At 37.6% G+C, this 20,582-nt stretch overlaps 1 protein-coding gene across 7 annotated transcripts in view; it reads right to left on the bottom strand.

Annotated features, from left to right (window-relative positions):
• Window positions 1–10,632: 10,632 nt before the first annotated feature.
• Window positions 10,633–20,582, bottom strand: part of LOC114660125 (gamma-aminobutyric acid receptor subunit alpha-6-like) — a 58,414-nt gene continuing 48,464 nt past the window's right edge. For 6 of the 7 annotated variants that reach the window (XM_051934337.1, XM_051934339.1, XM_051934335.1 and 3 more), the window contains one exon: window positions 10,633–11,636. The gene's annotated coding sequence lies outside the window, so the exon portion shown is untranslated. Of the gene's footprint in view, window positions 11,637–17,968; window positions 18,326–20,582 lie in introns of those variants that run through there. The other variant, XM_051934336.1, reaches the window with a different exon arrangement.

Genomic DNA, 20,582 nt, shown 5'->3' with positions numbered 1-20,582 from the left:
AAATGTGTTGCTGAAAAATAAAATTCGGAATGTAATTGTTCATAGGATGCAAAGATGTTGTCTATATAAAGATCTCTAAGCAATTTAATCTCAAATGTTTTCCAGATATTAAAAACTGCATATGTTTGCGAGGGTTGAAAAAGGTGGTTCTCATACAGAGGCTACAGATAAAAGATTGTCCATCTTAAAATGCTTTCTACATTGGTTCCATATTCTGAGTGAGTGAAGCACAATTGGGTTATTAGTATATTGGCAATAACTTGCACTTATTGGGGCACAAAGCAGGGAATATAGAGAAGTACAGCAGGATTTTATTTCTATTGCGGACCAAGCCTGTTCATCTATTTGTGGCCAGGTTTTTATAGCTTGTATGTTTGCTGCCCAGTAATAAAACTGAAAGCTAGGTAGAGCCATGCCACCTTCTGTCTTAGGCCTTTGTAGAGTCGCTCTTTGGATACGTGGATGTTTTATTTTCCAAATAAATGAGGTTATGGTTGAATCTAATTGCTTAAAGAATGATTTATTGATGTATATTGGAATGTTTTGAAATAAAAACATTAATTCTTCCAGCTAGAGTAAGATGGAGGGTTGACCATCTATGCAAGTCTTGCTTAATTTTTTCCATACAGACAGCAAAATTTTGTTGATAAAGAGCTTTATGTTTACTTGTGATATTTACCCCTAGGTATTTAAACTGATCTGCAATAATAAAAGGGAAGGTGTCCAATCTAATATTGTATGCTTGAGAATTCACTGGAAAGAGCACACTTTTATTCAAATTAATTCTGAGACCAGAGATCTTTTGAAATTCTGTAAGTGCTGTTAAGACTGCAGGCACAGTATTTTTTGGGTCTTATATATACAAAACCATATCATCTGCATATAGAGAAATTTTCTGTTCCAGTTCTTCTCTGATAATCCCCTTTATCTCATAAGCATTTCGATAGTGAACTGCCAGTGGTTCCATGGTGATTGCAAATAGCAGTGGTGACAAGGGGCACCCTTGTCTGGTACCATGTTCTGGTTTAAAGTAGTCTGAGCAAATTTTGTTAATACAAACTGAAGCTTCTGGATTGGTATACAGTAGTTTGATCCATGCACAAATATTCGGGCCAAACCCAAATTTCTCTAATGTAGTGAAAAGGTATTTCCATTCAATCATATCAAATGCTTTTTCTGCATCCAATGATAATAATATCTCCGGGGTGTTTGACATTGTAGGAGAATATATTACATTAAACAGGCGTCGGAGACTGGAAGCTAAGTGTCGGCCTTTAATAAATCCAGTTTGATCTTGTGATATTACTGAAGGCAGAACCTTCTCCGTCCTTCTAGCTAGGACTTGGGAGAGTATCTTAACATCATTATTCAGAAGTGAAATTGGTCTTTATGATGCACATTGTAATAAGTCCTTGTTTTGTTTAGAAAAGATGGTGATTAATGCTTGGTGAAAAGTTTGAGGTAGAATTTGATTGTCTCTAGCTTCTGTAAATGTTCCTAATAAGAGGGGAGCTAGCTGCGTGGAGAATTTCTTATAAAATTCAACAGGGTAGCCATCAGGGCCTGCTGCTTTCCTGCTCTGAAGTGACTTTATAGCATCTAGTAATTCTGATAGCGCCAGAGGTTTATCCAGTTCCTCAGCAATAAAAGTGTCTATTTGTGGTATCTGTAATGTATCCAGAAATGCATTAGATTGTCTGTTGTCTTCTTTGAACTCAGTAGAATATAAGGATTTATAGTAGTCTCTAAATGTGTGCATTATATTTTTATGGTCAATGATTTTATCTCCATTCGTGTTGGTGATTGCTGGGATTGTATTGAGAACTTCTTGCTTGTGGATTTATTAAGCTAAGAGCTTATTAGCTTTCTCTCTGTGTTCATAGTAATGATGTCTTGATTTAAAAATGACTTGTTCAGTTTCTTTGGTTGTTAAGAGGTTGAGCTCTGAATGCAAAGCCTGTCTTTTCCTATGAAGAGCCTCACTTGGACACCTGGTATATTCTTGATCTATTCTAGTAATTTCGCAGGTTAGCTCTGATACCTTCTTGGTTTCTAATTATTTCTGTGGGAAAGATATGAAATAATCTGTCCTCTTAAGAAGCCCTTTAGAGTTTCCCATAGTATTCCTGCAGAAACCTCTGAGGATGTATTTGTCTCTAGGAAGAAACTGATTTGTTTTGATATAAATTCTGTACAGTTCTCATCTGCTAATAGAAGTTAGTTAAGATGCTATCTGCGAGATGAGTATGTGGGGCATAATGATTTCAGCTCCAAGATCAGAGGGGCATGGTCAGAAATAACAATAGCGTCGTACTTGCAAGATTTAATCACAGGCAAGAAATTATTATCTATAAAGAAATAATCAATTCTTGAGTAGCAATGATGCACTGGTGAGTAGAAGGAATGTGTTCTTGAGTTTGGGTTTAGAAACCTCCAAGGGTCTGATAAGTTGTGGTCATTTAAAAACTGTGTAATTGTCTTTGCAGTGTTAGATGTCATACCCACTGTGACAGGAGACCTATCTAAGAGTGGATTTAAAACACAATTAAAGTCCCCAGCCATTATAATTTTATGAATGTTCACATTGGGAATAGATGCAAATACATTTTGCATGAATTCCCTATCATCGCCATGGGGTGCATAAATATTTATCAAAATCACTTTACAGTTAAATAAGTTGCCCATGACAATCACATATCTCCCTTCAGAATCAGATACTACATCTGATGCTACAAATGAGACTGTTCTATGGATAAGAATTCCCACACCTCTAGTTTTCTTTGTAAAGCTGGAATGGAACATTTGGCCAGTCCAGTCTTTTTGCAGCCGGAACTGACCTTTGCTTAATAAGTGGGTCTCCTGTAAAAGTACTATTTTAGTGTTTAGACCTATTAGGTGAGAGAATACTTTCTTTCTCTTTAATTCGTGATTCAGGCCTTTAACATTCCAGCTCACAAAGTTAACTGTCCCATCTTGGAGACATTGATTCTGAATTTTGATGTCATTTTGTAGTCTTAACTGGAAGTGAGACAGCTTTAACCTTAATTTCCAATTTTCCCACCAGCTATTGCCATGCAGCCTATTGTTACATTGGAAGTTATAATTATAAGAATTAAAAGGATAGATTAGATATAGCTTACTTTCTTTCTCTCCCCCCTTTATCCCCCCCCCCCATTTTGCCTCCCCACATGAGGCTGGACCCCACTTCACAAAGTCCCAGTCTTCTGACATACCTAGAGACCGAGCATGTCCAAAACAAAACAAGCCCCGCAGCAGCGGCATTTGAGGATTAAAAAGTAGAGATATTTATTGCCGATAAAGTCTAAATACTATAATCTTCAACAGTCTTGAAATATTAAGACAGTAAACCCAGGGAATGGTGTTAAAAAGTGGCCCTGGATAAGCATAGTAAATCCTAATGCAATAATAACAATAACAATAAACCAAGGGTATGATGTTAAACAGTCTCCTTTAGAATAGTTAAAAGAAAGAACTACTTTTAAATTCTTCCACACATACGCATGTAATTGTAATTAAAACATAAACAAAAAGTGGCCGAGAAGAAAAAAGGATGTATAATTATGGTACCTGTATCATTGCAAGCAGATCAGACAGCAGGTAATATCTTCTTGCTATACCATGAAAGGATGCAACTCACTATCATATTTCAAAAAAGCGTCGGGATCAGCTTTCTTAATTCTTTTTCTGCTTCCTCCATGGAGGAGAATATGTGATATTTGTCTTGAATATCCACTTTCAGTTTGGCAGAATACAAGAGGCTGTATCTGATATTGGCTTTCCGTAACCGCTGTTTAATATTGTAAAAAGCTGCACGTTTAGCAGCTGTTAAGGGTGAGAAATTAGGGAAAATACGAATGTGGTTATTTTCAAATATAATCTCATTTGTGTCTGAGAAGGGCCATTACATTAAGCTTAAATTGTAATCTCTCGAAGCGGACAATTAAAGTCCTAAGTTTAGAGGTATTTGATCCACATATGCGATAAGCTGCTGCTATCTCAGTATCTGATTTAAAGTCCTCTCCAATTATTTTTGAGAATAGTTCAGCTACAAGTTTCACTGGGTTTGGACTTTCATGATTCTCAGGTAGACCTTCGATTCTAATATTATTCCTTCTGCATCCATCTTCCAGAGCCGCAAGTCTGTCTCAGAGTTTTTTGCATTTGGAATTCACAGCTGTAGCTTTTCCATCAGCGTTAGATGCTAAATGTTCCGCTGTTTCAATTCAAGCCGTGAATGTCTGCTTAACGTCTTCCAGCTGATCGGCAAGTTCTCTCAGTTTAGACACATTTTCCTGAATGTGTTCCGCAATTTTTCTCAGCATATCTTTAAAAACTGCATCAAAATGATTATATATACGTTTTTCCAAGTCTTTATATTCCTGCCGCATCTCTTGCAGCTCCAGCCGCAGCTTCTCGTTTGTCTTGAGCAAGCCATTTATTTCTTTCTTCACATTTTTCTGAATGTCTTTCTTGAGCTCACTTATGGCCTGTGGCCAATGTTGCAATCATTTCCTTCAGTTCGGACAAATTGTTTCGTCTTTCGTGCTCCATGGGTGAAGTGGCAACCCCCGTTACAGCCGATGCTTCCAGCTCACGAGGAGTAGATGAATGCATGGACTGCAAGGCCATCTCTAGTTTCAAGTGATCTTCTGGAATCGGCGAGCTATAGTGACCTGCGTCACTTGCACCTTCACTCCCATTTTCGCTCTCGATTGGAGATGATGCAGTGGAACGGGGTCCTGGGAATTCTGTGCTATCGCCTGCCTGTTCCAGGTCAGTCTCTGAAAGGCTGTACCTTGCACTTGGGCCTGATGCCTGTCTAGACTTGGGTGTAGTTTTAGGTTTCTTTCCAGTCTCTTTCTGACCCCCTTTCTTGTTACTCATGTTTATAGACTGTAGTAGAAACTCCTTTGGTTAGGTAAATACAGGATACCTCGGGATAATAAGAAATAAGAGAAAAAAATAAAGCCGCTGCAACAGAGATCCGCTTCAGACATCCATCTCCCGTAATGGACGAGACCATGTTATGGAGTGGTGCTCCATAGAGGGTTGGTTTTTGTCTTGTGTTCAACTGAGATGACCCCTGGCCCTCTAACCTCATATTATACTAAGAAAAGTAAAGGATATTAATGAATGAATAAATAAATAGTGTAGTAGTTCTGATATTCATCATACATCTTTCATACCATGATCAACATTGTTCCAAATGAATAAAAGATAAAAAATTAGAAGAGTATGGTGGGGAAAAAATTGAGAAAATAGCTTAGTGTTTATTTTTAACTAAAGGATTATTTTTATTGTAATATTATATGGAAGCTAAACAGCCATCTTACAAAACATTGGAATAAAGAAACTATTTTCTCATTATTGACTTTATTCATACTTACATCAAAACGTTGAAAAATATTTGCCTCAACAGAATCTGATGGCTGGATTAATATCAGGCAAAACAAACATGAACCCCATTTTTATCTTTTCTAAATTAAAGATGCACAAATAAGATCTAATTTCTTACCACCGTCACTCTTAAACAGTCTCTGATTCATCTCTGTCTTCCCCTCATTGCAGAACTTACTTAATATATTACTGGACAGGAGTGCAATTCCACATTACTATATTGTTTTATATATTGTGTTTGGTGCAATTTATTTTTTCACACGTTCTGATATAATGTGATGGTGCCATAAATGAAACATGGTGGTGTTTAATTGTACAGTATTTCCCTTGTTATGTGCATAGATGTAACACCAAGAGAAACTCCTACCAACAATTTTGCTTGGAAACAAATAAAGCTGAAGTTCTCTTTAACATGTATTCCCAATGAGATAACAGACATCGGTAATGGTGTGGTACAGTGGCCCACTGGAGACAGGTTTTGAGTCCCAGCCCCATTATGGTTCACGTGGAGTTGACATGTTGTCACTTTGAAGGTTTAGGTTTTCTTCCGAGATTTTCCTCTCTCTGTCATGAATGAATTGGTGACAACTAAATGGGGGTAACTAGATGTGCCCTCTAATTCACACTTTCCTTTCTTCTGCTTAATGCTGAATGCATAGCCTTTAGCTCTCCATAAGCCAGAAGAGGATTTTGGCAGCTTAAGAATTTTATGTTATAAGCTTTCGATTAGATTAATATCATAGAAAATAAACATGATGCCATTTCTTGTCAAATGCCATTGTTTTTGTTTCCCATGATTACATTTAATAAGATAACACACATGTAATAGCACAGTATATTGGACCAATAGTTAGCACGTTTATCACATAGAAGACTGATTCTAAAGCCAGGTCCATTTACTGCTTGTGTTTAGTCAATATGTCCTCCCTGTGTCTGTTCAGGTTTTTCTCTGGGTTTTTTGGTTTCTTCTACATCTAAAAGATGATAGTCTCAGACTTGCAGTGCCCTAAACTGGAATATGTAGGTTCAGTAAATGGATGGGAAGTTGGACTTTTGGAATAGCATTGCTACCTCATTAATCCGCCTTGGGTTCAAGTCCTATGCCTGGCCAGTCAGAATGGGGTTTCCTTCAGATATTCTGATTTTCCTCATATGTGACAGGTAATATATGGAATTGTTCATAGATGAGCCCTATAAAGGACGAGTGCCTTGTCCAAGGGACTTTCTGGTTTTGCACTTGATGTTGCAGACAGACTTCACCCCCTTGCAACCCTGAACTGGATTAATCAGGTTTGAAAATGTTATGTTATATTATGCAAAGCTGCCAAATCTAAAAATATTACCTTCTAAGATCCATTCAAAGATAAAAAAATAAATAATAATCAAAACTTCTCTAGGGTTTTGTGTAAGCCAGATAGTTTGCACACCTTGGTGAAATTAACAATTGCTAATCTAATTTCAATTTGTAGTATAACATTAAACATTTACATGGAATTCTGCTCTTTAAGTAAATGTGCATTTCTTTACCCGATTTTTTTGGGGGGTTTATGTACTCACATGTGCATTCTCATACTTGCTATGAATGAACATACATGACTGACTCAAGCTGATAATAGTAAATGAAGTGTCTTTTTGAAACTCTTTTTGCATTTTGCTGTGTCTGTGTGCAGCACAAAGCAGCTTTTTAGATTGCCCCACAGGGAGTTTGAAAGGCCTATATTTAAATCTACAGAAATCTTAAGTAGGTTAATGAATATTCAGACCTTCCATGTCATAGTAGTTATTAAATTCGGGGCAGAACCACTACAATGTCAACTTATTTTCATACAAATATGCCAACAATATAAATGATTGTCTATTGATATGCTCCACCAAATAGTTATTAAAGGAAAGAAGCTTGTTTTATTGGACAAATTAATTGTGTGATATTGCACCCAAAAATTTTTTATACATTGAAATCCCTGTTAAATAACTGACTGCCAATAACTGAAATCAGCAATTATTAAGAACTTCAGTAAATGACCCATTAATAGACTGTTGGCACTTCTGCCTCATATGCTGATAATGAGCCCATAATGTGTAGTTATTGTTGCTGGAAGGCTTCATTGGGCATCGGTCCTGAACCTGCCTTTTTCACCAGACATGTTATCAGAGCATTTGTAAAGAATATATAGTAATACTCTGTCTCTAGACCTATTACCAGTTAATGCCATTGTCCATCACTGCCAACACTGAATGCTAATCTGGGACAGATAACACGATGAGCATATTGATCAGTATGTCAACGAAAGGCCATGAACTTGGCTTGCTTTGGAGGCTGGTATATTCTACTGTGAGAACTCCTTAAAGTGGGCCTGCTTTGTTTTTTATTTCCATCATATTTAATTAATTATATTTTCATAGAGCTCATTTCTAACCTACTCAAAGAGCTTTACATACTGTAGATAGCGGGGAACCACTTCAGCCACCATCAATGTGTAGCATCCACCTGGATGATGCGATGGCAGCCATTCTTGCACCAGCACGCTCGCCACACATTAGCTATTAGGTGGTGAAGAGGGAGACAGTTAGCCAATAAGAGACAGGGGATGATTAAGGGGCCAGAATGACCAGGTTGCGGTGGGCAATTTTTGTCAGGACATTGGGAAATACCCTTACAGAGACTTGGTTTTACATCTCATTCAAAGGACAGTGACAATTTTTTGTCTCCATCACTGCAGTGGGGCATTAATATCCATACACAAACCACAGGGTGTGCCCCCTGATGGCTTCACCATCACCTGTTTCAGCAGCAACCCAAGCTTCTCATAAATGGTCTCCAATCCAAGTACTGGCTGGGCCCAGACTCTCTTATCTTTACATGGGTTTTGAAGTGTACATGGTATGTTAGAATCTTTATGTATTTTATATTATTTTGCTTTGTGCCCTTGACTGCTTTATGATGTGTCTTGCGATGTAACTTATAAAGCCATATACTCTAAAATTATAAAAATTAGGCCTGAAATGGGTGGTGCAATTGTTACCATTTATGCATCAATTCTCCAGGGTCCTGAGTTCAACATCAGGCCTGCTCACTGCCTATGTGGAGTTTGCACATTATTCCCATGTCTGCATAAGATTTTCCTCTGTATATTCCATGTTTTCCCCAACATCCCAAAGATGCGTCTGTCATGTTGATTGGTGGCTCTAATCTGGCCAGTGTGAGTAGGAATGTGTGCCTTCTGCGTAACTGATGCCTCATTCAGTGTTAGTTCCTGCCTTGAACATATTGATCCTGGCATAGGTTCATAACCTCATGACTCTTTATTGCATTAAGTAGATTTGAGAGTGTTATTTTATATCATCCTGAGCTACTTAAGACACCTGAAGTCAATGTTGAATATTACAGATCTACTATTACCTCAAGTAAGCATCTAGGCTAAATGTTGGAAAATGTGAACAATACTTTACTGAAACAGCATTGAAATGAACTTTATAACAGCTCAGTGATACCATATACTCGAACACCATTTAGCATACTGTATATTCTCAAAAAAAGTTGCAAAAAACAAAACCCCATCTGAAAGGACTGGTGAGGCTCCTTCTGCCTAGTGACCACTCTTGGGACTTGCTAAGTTTGTGTTTTGAGTAGTCTTGGCACATTCTTTACATTTTGCCAGCCTGTACCATCTCGGTGTTACCTACGTCCTTTGACTATATCTGCTTAGTCTTATGTCTCACCAATGCATTCATCAGGGAAATGAACTGTCCACTGATTACAGATATCCTCTTATACAGACTTCTCCAAAGGAAAACTAATTTTATTTTACATGAATTAAACTAAGAGAAAATCCTTATAGAGTAGCAAGTTCATTGGATTGTTTGTGTTGTTTATAGCCATAAGATAAGAGTACAACACAAAATGATGAAACAAAGGCTTTCAAATAGAGTGGCATGGTCGTGTGCTCTGCTGTATCAAATTTTCATAGTCCCTGGTATAAATTTCAGACTAGTTACTGTCTTTGAGGAGTTTATGAATTCTAAACTATTTCTGAACGATTCTGTGGTATCCATCATCAAGTTAAATGGAGACTATAAAATGGCCATCCAGACATACTACCTTATCCATAGTCGGTTCTTATTTTTTACACAGAGCTGCTGAAATAAACTATAGGTCCTTCAAGTCTCACATGGATTAAGCAGAGTGGAAAGTGGATAGATGGTTGAACTGTTTGAAATACTGGCAGCCATATTGTTTAGCACTTCTGCCTTATAGCTCAATGGACCTGGACTTAAATCCTGGTCTTCTCACTGGTGTTGCTAATTAGCAGAGTCACATCTTGCCAACATGGATTTTCTCCTACTACTATGGTTCCTTTCCTCTCTCAAAAGCATGCACTTTATTTGAACAGCTAAACTGACACACTGTGCTTGAGTATGAAACTGATACCTTATGTGAGGTTGGTTTCTGTCTTAATGATATGTCTTGCTGGCATAATCTCCAGCTTCTCAAAACTTTATAATGGAGGGCAAGTATTCATCGATGCATCTTTTTCCTAGGCCTGCATGTTTAATTTTTCTTCCATATCTAAAAACTGTGGGTCAGGTGGTTAAAAGATTCTAAAAATGGCCCAGTGAGAGTTAAGGTGGGCATGTGCTGGAGTACACTTCATCCAAAATTGCTGAGTCTACTACCCTAACTTAGATGGAGAAAATTCAGAAAATGGATGAGTTAGACAGTCCTAGATATCTTAATACAGAGAGAACACCATCAATAGTTTTTTTGTTTTTCATATAAAATTATGGGTCATATGGTTTGATTCATCTAAAGCTGGCCCAGTGTGAGTTAATGTGGACATGTGCATGAGTATGCCTCATCCAAAACTGGTCCTGTATACCTCTGTTACTGTGAATTGAATGAAGCGAATTCAGTAAATGGATGGATGGGATAGATGGTCCTAGATATCTTAACACAGCTAGAGTACTGCTGAATTGCCTTTACTAGGAATGACAGATACTTATGGATAACATAGTTTGGACCTGTTTATGGGATTTCATTTAGGAGAAAGCATCTTAGATTGACTTGTAAAAAATACCTCAAAATGTTATGTCATAATATGTAATGATGTAGGTTATCTTCATTAGGACTGACCAGTCTGAGAAATGTTGAGTACTTAAATAAAGATAAGCAGATATGGCAACACCTAAGCATCTTGATATGTAAAATGAAGAAGATGGCCATTCACATTTTTAATTTGTATCCCATTTGTGCAGTTAAATACAATGGCTCTATCTGAAAATAAAACCTTCAAAGGCATGCACCACACAAATATTCACATTCCCTGGACAGAAATTTCCTGTCTTATTTCTTGGGTTGCCATGAAAGTTAGAAAGATGTCACCCATTAGTCAACTTTTTGAAAGAACTGATGGAAGCAATAGTAGATTTGTTACTCAAATGAGAATTCATAGGGTAATTTTTAACAGGTTCTTGCACAAAAACATGACAAGATGTATGATGAAGGGACTGAGAAGAAAAAAAATTTAATGGTGGGAATGAAGCAGGGATTGAAGAATGTACTTTTGATTGCACTTTTCTTCTAAAGAAAACAAGGAATAATTAAAACTAGAAGGAAAAAAGAGAGATAACTGAGATTGACCATTGTTAACTGGGCCTGTGAACCTGTTTCCACAAAAATAAGTAAGCAACATTTTCCTACTAATCATTTGCATCCTGAAAGCAGTAGGTCACTCAACAGTGTGATCCTAGACATGATCCCCTGGAGGTGAAATATGGCCAGACGGCATTTTGATTTCAGTCACAATTTCCTGGCATTTAGAAGCCAGACTGTTCATGCCAGAGATGGACTCCACAGGGTGATGCTTCAGAATTTCCAGCATTTGTTCACTGGACAAAAACCTTAACGAGCCCCACAGGCAAATCAATTCACATTCGTCTCCGTCTTTGAAATCTCACATTGTACGAACAACAAAGCAAAATGCATCGGAACAAACCGCCCAGCACAAGGACAATACCAGCATTAAGCAAACTGCATAGAGTGCTTAAGGGGGACTGCTTAGGAGGAAGCAATTTAAGCCAGGACGGCAGTGGCTGCCTGTGTCAAAGAAAATGAAAAAGAAACCAGAAAGTGACAGTAAGGGGAAGAGCTCCATCTCATTCATCCTAGTCTGTCTTAGTGGTCTTTGTCCTTGAAGGTCGTATTTGAAGGAGGGCAATTGCTGAAAAAGGAGAGAGAGAGAGCAAGACAGTGAATGAGGGTCATCATCTTGGGAATATTAACTAAAAATATAATAGAAGTCAAAAAGTCAAGAAGCTGGTCAGACGATAGATTAGTGAGAAATACGAGAGCCCTGGTCAAGGAGTGCTTAGTTTTTAAATTAGCATGAAACAGCAAGGGGCTCAGAGTGCCTAATTTGTATTAAACCCAGCAAAGATGCAGACCAAAGCCCGGCTTAATTTGATTTGATTCGTGTCGTGATCAGTAATAATGTTTATTTAAATTGATTCCCAACTCAAGTACAGTCAAAGCAGACCTGACCTTGCAAGTCACTTTTCTCGCTTCAGTTTGCCTTCCTTTTGCAGTCGTCAGAAATTCAAGAACTCTTGTAAAGCACACTAATTGCATCAAGAGTCAAAGGAAATAATCTGCTGTTCACAAATCGTTTCTTATTAGTTTTGCATTGGTGTGATTAGGAGATTGTATTTAGTTTTTATTTCATTTTTTTTTCTTTCTTCACTGGATTTATTTTTAAGCATAAGAAAAATTGTTTATGTGTAATAGACCCCAGGTATGTGGCTACAAGCATTTACCTCATTCATGAAGAAGCCAGAAACTGAAAGCCAGATTGAAATTATCAGCATATATATGACATGAAAAACAATTACCTTAACTGACCTCAAAGATTTTAAAATAATTTTCAAAAACACAGATGACAAAATTATCTGAGAGCCACATATTTATCATTTTTGTGAAGAAAAACTCTTTGCCTTTTTTACACAGCATAGACTTTATTATTTCTTGGGCAGCATATATGATTTAATTTGTTGTAATAGGTTTTTTAGCACCGAGGACATAACTTATATCTTGGTGTACATTCTACCACAGGGGGACCATGGGTGATGAAGGCCTGTCTAGTGCAAGTGCAAGAAGGGAGCCCACCCTAAACAGGATGGCAAACCATTAAAAGCCACATGCCTTTTATCTGCCCCACCATTATCTTACCTATTTAATTATTTTTTAATTATTCTCACTATGGCTTGAGCTCCCTCTAGCAGCACTAGGCACAAACCTGGATTGTGTGCCATCCTGCTACAGGACACACTCTTGCTCAGTCTCATGCATGTCTTTGGGATGTGTGGGAGTAAAAGAAGAGTATATTATGAAAAACCCACAGAGTTTCTTTCCAGAAAAGGACATAAACCTTGCACATACAGTACACAAATTTGGATTTTAAGTTCTAGAGCTATGTGGCAATAGCAGTAATGATTGTTCAACCAAGCCACCCTGGTACACACAGCCATACTGGAGTGATTGCTAATCACCTTACTGACGTTTCTTCACACTGCACGAGAATTCTGATGTCACCAGAGTAAGATTGAGCAAACACACAAACTCCACATAGAAAGGGACTCCTGATTTAGGGTGCAGTTGCCTTCAGTTGTTTAGCAACACAACCCATTCAGGGTCTAATACCAACAGTTGTAAAAAGCAACCACCTGCGCACAACAGTGGACACCAGGCCTTGGGTGGGACACCACTTAATCACAGGGCACACTCATGCTACTATTCACATTGGGCTGTTTCGGAGTGACCAGTCTAGCTAATATACAAATCTTATGTAATATTTAAGAAATTTTTTACATCAGTGTCACAAGAAAAATTCCATGAAAATATATAGAAAATGTATAAACTGCACACAGATAGTGATTAATCTGGGAATCAAATGAGTGTCTCCTGAGTTGTGAGGCCCCAGAGCGCTACCACTCCTGCCAAAATATTGTAATACTGAAACATTAGATGGATTTATTGTAACAAAATCATTAAAGTGTCTGCATGAAAAGCATCTTCAGAACAAAGAAGATGTAATTAAAGTACTGTAATCTAAAACAGAATAGAAATATCTTAACATCAGCCAAGTGTGCTGAGTTATCAATTCTGTGCAACCATTCAGCCAATAATGATGAAAAATGTTGACAATAAGAATGTGGCTGTAGGAAGTCTTTATCAGCGTCTTCTCAAAGTGACACCAGGCATGGTGACATCATAATCAGAACTGATTTTAATAAAAATTCTAAAATCGGCAAGAACTGCGTACAAAGCTTTTTCTGTATTCTTGAGTGGACCCATGCAGTTTTCAGAAACATCACTTATGTGAACAAAGAATACTGAGCTGAACTATGAGGGCACATTAAACAGACTTATGAAAACATACTGCCACTGTCCATCATAAAAATGTGCTGTGTGACATTTTAACATCCTCGTAGCTCACTCTTTGAAAATGAACAATGCAAGAATGAGCTAAATCTCAGAGAGCTGTTGTCACAAAAATCTAGACAGCTTCCTCAGTTGACCTGTTCGCTGGCTGGGGTGGCATAAGAAAACTGGCACACACAAATTCCATATGACTGAGAAAATGCACATCAGGAAAACCAGTAGTAGAGCTGGAATCTGGCTGTGTGAGAAAGGAGAGATGGTGCATCATCAGAGTGTGGAACAGAGGTCATCAGCCATCACTGAACCTTGTCAAACAGCATGGGGGAGCAAACAGCTGGGAAAAGTGGAAGTGAAGTGGCGTGTAAAATACATGAAAATGCATGTTCTGTTTTATTGTGCTGCTTTTTACATGATAATGAGCAGTAGGCTGTGCTTGTTTAACTACATTTTAATCTGGATATTAAAGACAAAAATGTAAATCTGTTTTTGTACACACACTGATTATATATAATTTTTCCTATCCGTCTAATTACCTGTCTCGCCTTTTAAAGATTCAAGGTTACAGGCTTTCAAAGCTTATTCGTTTAGTAACTGATTTGCATGAGTATATAATTCTGAATGGGATGTCCCAGTTTCTTAGGAGTCATATTAAAGGACACATTTACTCAGACTAGGCCTATACAGAGTCACATATGAACCTCAAGGTGTGTTTTTGGAGTTCATGAGGAAGCCAGTCTTCCCAAGGGAAACACAAGTAAGGACTCACTGGATAGGAAACAAGCCCAGAGGAAGCTTCATGGGAAATACAGGGTACTGCAAGGCAGTGCATGAAGAGTGGGTCTGCTATGGGGGAGTAGATGTTCCTATCACACAGATACAGTATATGTTCCTGGAAGAAAAAGTAAGAAAGTGACTCTTAACAGAGATAATAAGGCCATCCAGTGAGCTGGTAAGAGACCTCAAGATCTCCAGACCACCATTTGGCAGCATTTGATCTTGAGCCAGGAAATCTGAGGCAATGTTGCACATTCAAAAAATGAGTGTCTAAATGTGATGAGTGGGCATGCTAAAGGATTCAGTTCAGTAGAAAGACATAGTCTGGTGTCCTTATGAGGTACCCTTTTTTTCAGAATGTGAATCAGAAAAACAAATATGGACAGCTTCTTACAACAAGAAGTGCTGCAGCAGCTTGGACTTGAAGTAACTGCAAGAGTAGGGGAATAAGCTGCTCTTTAACGCGGTATTACTGAATGAAGAGGAACTACAGATATCTGTGGTAAGGCAAGGACTCTCTGATAGAAGATTAGAAGAAATGTTCAAGAAAGGAAAAGAGACAGGTAGTGAGAAGTAGGAGTGTAGACGTGGGCAAGTGTGTAAGCCCCACTTAGATGACGTGGAAAAGAACGTTTAAGGTAGATGTTTCTGTTTTATGGATTATTTTGATCCTTTGAATATTCCCTGTGCTGATCTGTTCTCTGTATGCTTAGAAAAAAAAAACAATATTTTGAGACAAACTCCATGCCCTCTTTATGTAAGGAGACACCTCTACTTACCTATATATGGGTGCTCTCCATTTATTACATATGCAATTGCCTGTTTTCCAGTTAGTTGTTGCCATTAAAAATATGTTGGTGCAATCTCATTTTAGATGTTATATTTTGGTTGACACAGATGCGCAAAAGTTTTGAGAAACAGACACAATACCTCATTTTACTTGTAGGCAGTGCAGAATCTGGTTGACATCCTAGGTTATGGTCCTACACCAAAACAGTCTTGTAACCACAAAGATAAAATGAAATGGAATGTCAAAACAAGTGAAAACCAATTTGTGCCACTAAAACTGCCCAAATAAAAATGAAATATATGTAAAATATATTTTTAAAAATATATACCTGCATAGGAAAATATGTAAATTATTGCCGTATTTGTATGTTGCTATATATTTTTCAAAATATAAAAATATCCATCCATCCATCCATTATCCAACCTGCTATATCCTAACTACAGGATCACGGGGGTCTGCTGGAGCCAATCCCAGCCAACACAGGGCGCAAGGCAGGAAACAAACCCTGGGCAGGGCGCCAGCCCTCCGCAGATATAAAAATATAATTTCTCAATATATATGAAAATATTAGGAATTATTTACTTTATGAAGCTTTTATATTTTTAAATATATGAGTGACTGACTGACTGACTATAATTTCTAACCATACTATACAATATATCTTAGAGTATATAGATATTTCAATATGTTTTCACATATAGGGTCATTTTTATATATTGAAATATATGACAATGAAAATATCATAAATAGATATCTATAAGATACCAAATCAGAGTGACACCGCACAAATTGCAAACCCAGCATTAACCAAAGACAAGTAAGCAATACAGTTGTAACATGCAGTGCTCTGCCTCAGCACAGTACTTAGTTTGTCGGCAATTTCAAATACATTTTTATCTGAAGAGCATTTTAATTCTTTAACTTTGTTGCTTTCCTCTTTGATTGCACCTTGTTGTTTTTTACTTTGATATGTTACATAAGAATCGACAACTTTCCACAGATAGAAAATTTGTGAACAGGTCCTCTGATATTTCAGACCCATTTAGAGTTAAAAGTGTTAGCCTGACAGAAGATGTATTCATCTACAGAAACTCATATTGAAGAAACACATATTTAACAAATTTGTATCACTGTGACATTTTTTAACGTTTTTCTTGAAATGTCAAAAAGCATTAAACATGTTTAGTATTGAATATATTTCAGCCAATGTATACTGAAACAACAACCTACTGGAACCACTTATAGTGAGGTACAGGGATTTTTAAATAAATTGGATTCTTTTTAAAGCCTGTGTTTAACTTTTTACTTTTGTTATGTTTGTTACAATATATTAAATATTGCATGTTTAATTATATTTCATATATAATCTTAAAAGTATACATTTTAAATACATATATATAGTTTACATTATACTGAAAGATATGTCCACATATTTGTGAATATATTGCAATATATTTAATTTTTATAGGTGATATTATAAAGTAATCTATATTTTTCATGAAAGAGATGTCCAGTTTCTGAATGGGTGCTGGAAGTGTTTCACTATTTGAGGTAGTATATTGTACTAAACTGGGGGGTTAGTAATTTACACTTTGTAGGGCAAAGTTTATTTATAATATTAGCCAGGTACAAAATTGCTAATAATATTACAAATATAAGTTAAGACTCAGTTTTATGATTTTCAACTGAATGAACACTAATAAAATATAAATTGTATGTACAGGCTAAATGGTCAAATGTGTACAACTTTTAAGGATCAGGTTAAGTTGAGGAGCAGGCACTGGTACAGTGTGTTACCGCACCCAATCCTTAGGTAATCGTGCCAAATGGCCATTGTGCCATAACTGACATTATCTCACAATGCAGGTAATGAGCTTCATTTGGAACTCCATGAGCAACCACTCGTTGGACACAAAATCAAACCAGCAGTACCCATGGATTTTCCAAAGAGACACAGTACTGAAGGAGTCCAGTCTTTGTCTCAGGTCACTGGATAGCGTCCATGTCTCGCAACTATATAGCAAAACAGGAAGCACCAGGACTGTAAACACTTGGATCTTCACCCTTTTGCAAAGATATTGGGAGCACCACACACCCCTTTACAGCAACCTCATAACCCCCTCATGCTCTCCCAATCTGACTACTGACATCATAGGAAGAGTCACCAGAGACATGAATGTCACTGCCGAGGTAAGTAAGCCTCTCGATGAGGTTGACACTCTCTGCAGACAGACACACTGCTGATGGCTGTGCCCAAGAGGTCATTAAAGGCCTGTATTTTGGTTTTTATCCAGGACACTTGCAAGCCCAGACACTCAGACTTCTCGCTCAGTCTCTCGTGAGCCCCGATCAGAGCCTCCATTGACTCCGCGAGGATCACAGCATCATCAGCTAGGGATTTGCTTAAAATTGTCAAGCTAACATTTTTAAACCAGCATTATTACTTAAACTGTATCATGTTTACATTAGTGCCAAAATAAACATATTTAACTAATATGATATTTATCTATCTATCTATCTTTAAAAATATTAAAAGCTCCTTCGAGTGCGTTGAATGTGGGAGGCTGGTAAATACCTGTTAAAGAAGGTCAGTATACTATAAAGGTGTTCTAATTGAATTGAATATGGAGCTTAAACATTTAAAACATATAACACTCCAAAATAAATATGCTGTCTTATTGTATCTTTTGTACATTTACACATTACTCAGAATTTATAATGGTTCAAAATGACAGCAAATTTTCATATCTGATAAGGAGAAGTGTGGAAAATATCATTTACAAGTCCTTTTCTAACCCCTTGTACAGATGTGGCGAAAATATATTTATTGGCAAACTAGACATCTTTTACTGAGTTAGGCAGGGGGATGGTAAGAGTTTGTAGAATGCTGTCTTCAGTAAAATAGTTTGCTGCAATAAATCACAAATGTAAACATTTTTTTATATAACACTTTTAAATGTAAAAATGCAGAAACAAATTAGCACATTTGAAGTCATACATTACCATATTCAGCTCTCTGAGTTCAGTTCCTACAGACAAACTAGTCTCATACTTTTCCAGCAATGAAACATTTACATTAATAAATATTGATAATACTAAAAGAGTTTCAAGTGTTTCCCAAAGTTTAAGATAATTCACCTATAATTATTTTTAGCTTTAGCACTTTATAAATATAAATATTCATCACAATAAAATTCATATAGTTCTATAGATAGTGTATTATATTATTGTTCCATCAATTCATCAGTTACCTGCACCTGCTTTGTCCATATCTGGGTCACAGAGGTAGCACAGGGCATAAGGCAGGAACGAATACTAGATTGGGCACCAGTCCATCGCAGGGCACACTCATGCTCACATCAGGCCAGTTTTAGTGCCAACAATTAACCTAACACACCTGCCATGGGGTATGTGGAATGAAGTCCAGAGTACCCAGACAAAGTTCACTCAGACATGGTAGAGACAGGAAAACTGCATATACAGTGACCACGTCCTGGAGTGAAACTGACTGTCTTGTACTACATTATCTGTAATTCATCAAAATGTGAAATTGCTAGAGAAGGATAAAGGAATGTTGTAATGCTAACACTACAAACATGCCTCGAACATAAAATATGCTTATGGTAATGTAAAAGAAGGCTCAGTGTGATAGGTAAGAAAAGTCTTGTTCATGTTTTGTGAAAATTCTGGAAGTTAGTGGGAATAGAAAAGACTGAATGTGAATGTGAATAGTTATAAAGTGAACTCTGTTTAACACCTCACTATAAGGTGGGGATGAACATTTATACACTGGATGCATTGGTTGTTTTTTATTTTTAAGTATTTTTCATAAAAATAATCCATTTGGTTTTCACTGCATTTGCTTGATTACAAGATTGTATTAAAAGGTCTGACATGATTTACTTCAGCCTACACGTCAACCAAATTTGAAACTTCAATGAGGGTATGTAGACTTTTCTCATCCACTATACACATGTACAGTATGTTTCTTTTTCAAATTACAGTGCCTATTTTTTGTATTTTAATGATATAGAGATACATAATGTTTTTGTGAAGTTTCTCCCAGTCTTTGGGTACTTTACTTTCCTCCAACACTCCAAAGACATGCATGCTAGGTTATCTAAGGTCTCTAAATCTGACCAATACTTGCGTGTGTGGTATAGCGGGTCCACGGCTTTAAAAAGAAGGGCCAGGTTTTAAATCCGTATAGCCGTGTTGTTCTCTGTGATTGCACGACCGCGGGGAGTTAATGTGGAAGTTGGAGCAAGTCGCACCTGCATGTGTGGGTGCGATTATTTTCAATTGCTTCATTGGCTTCCTGTGGTGTGTGATTCAGGCGCTGCACCCACGGAGGCGCGGGTGGATGTATATATACGGGTCAGCACCAGGAAAGAGGGGATAGATGGATCAAGGAAAAGAGGAAGATAAAGGAGGTTTAAGGATGGGAAACAGCAGTCTTGGCAGGAGGATCTGGCCACCTGGAAGGAGGAGAAGAATGAGCTGGGGCCCTGCAAAGGAGCGTTTGGTTGTGGCACTGTAGGGGCTAGTTCGCCCCACTGAATGTTCGGTTGGAGTGGGGTGAGCAAGACAAGTGTCCTCCCAAGGTATCAGAGGAGCGACTACGTGAGCGCGAAAAAAGAAGGGAGGAGTGCCGACCTCGGGTGGTCTGGCCGTGATGTCCTTAAGGCAACCAAGATGGAGGTCGGCCAAAAGGAGCTCGTTGCTCTTGGGTCTCCACCGGTTACGCGAGTTATGGGCGAGCATGAAAGATGGAGGTGGGCTGAGATCGTAATAAGAGAGACTGCATTTTAACTTCTGATTTTAACCTCGGATTTTAAAGAATTTATTTATTGTTTTTATCCCCACTTTGCACTGTTTTTATGGATTATTTATTGAAACCAAATGCAGTGCACTTTTTGTTTAGACATTGTTTTGTTGGTTTTAAAATAAAAGCACTTTTGCACAATCCCCTGGCTTCATTTGAGAATTGTTCTCATTTGTCAGCTCATCTTGGTGACATTACCGACAGTGTTGGGTTCAAAAGCTCCCAGCATTTGGAATAGATGTGTGGAGCGAACCCACATCGTCACAGTGTGTGTGTGTATATTAGTTTACCCTGTGAAGTCCTAAATCCCATCAAATAAAGGTTTTAGTTCACAACAACGT

Source organism: Erpetoichthys calabaricus, chromosome 11 (assembly GCF_900747795.2).
Source record: "Erpetoichthys calabaricus chromosome 11, fErpCal1.3, whole genome shotgun sequence".
NCBI classification, from domain to species: Eukaryota; Metazoa; Chordata; class Cladistia; order Polypteriformes; family Polypteridae; genus Erpetoichthys; species Erpetoichthys calabaricus.
Note: the sequence above shows the minus strand (reverse complement) of the source record. Positions and strands in the feature narration are given on the sequence as shown.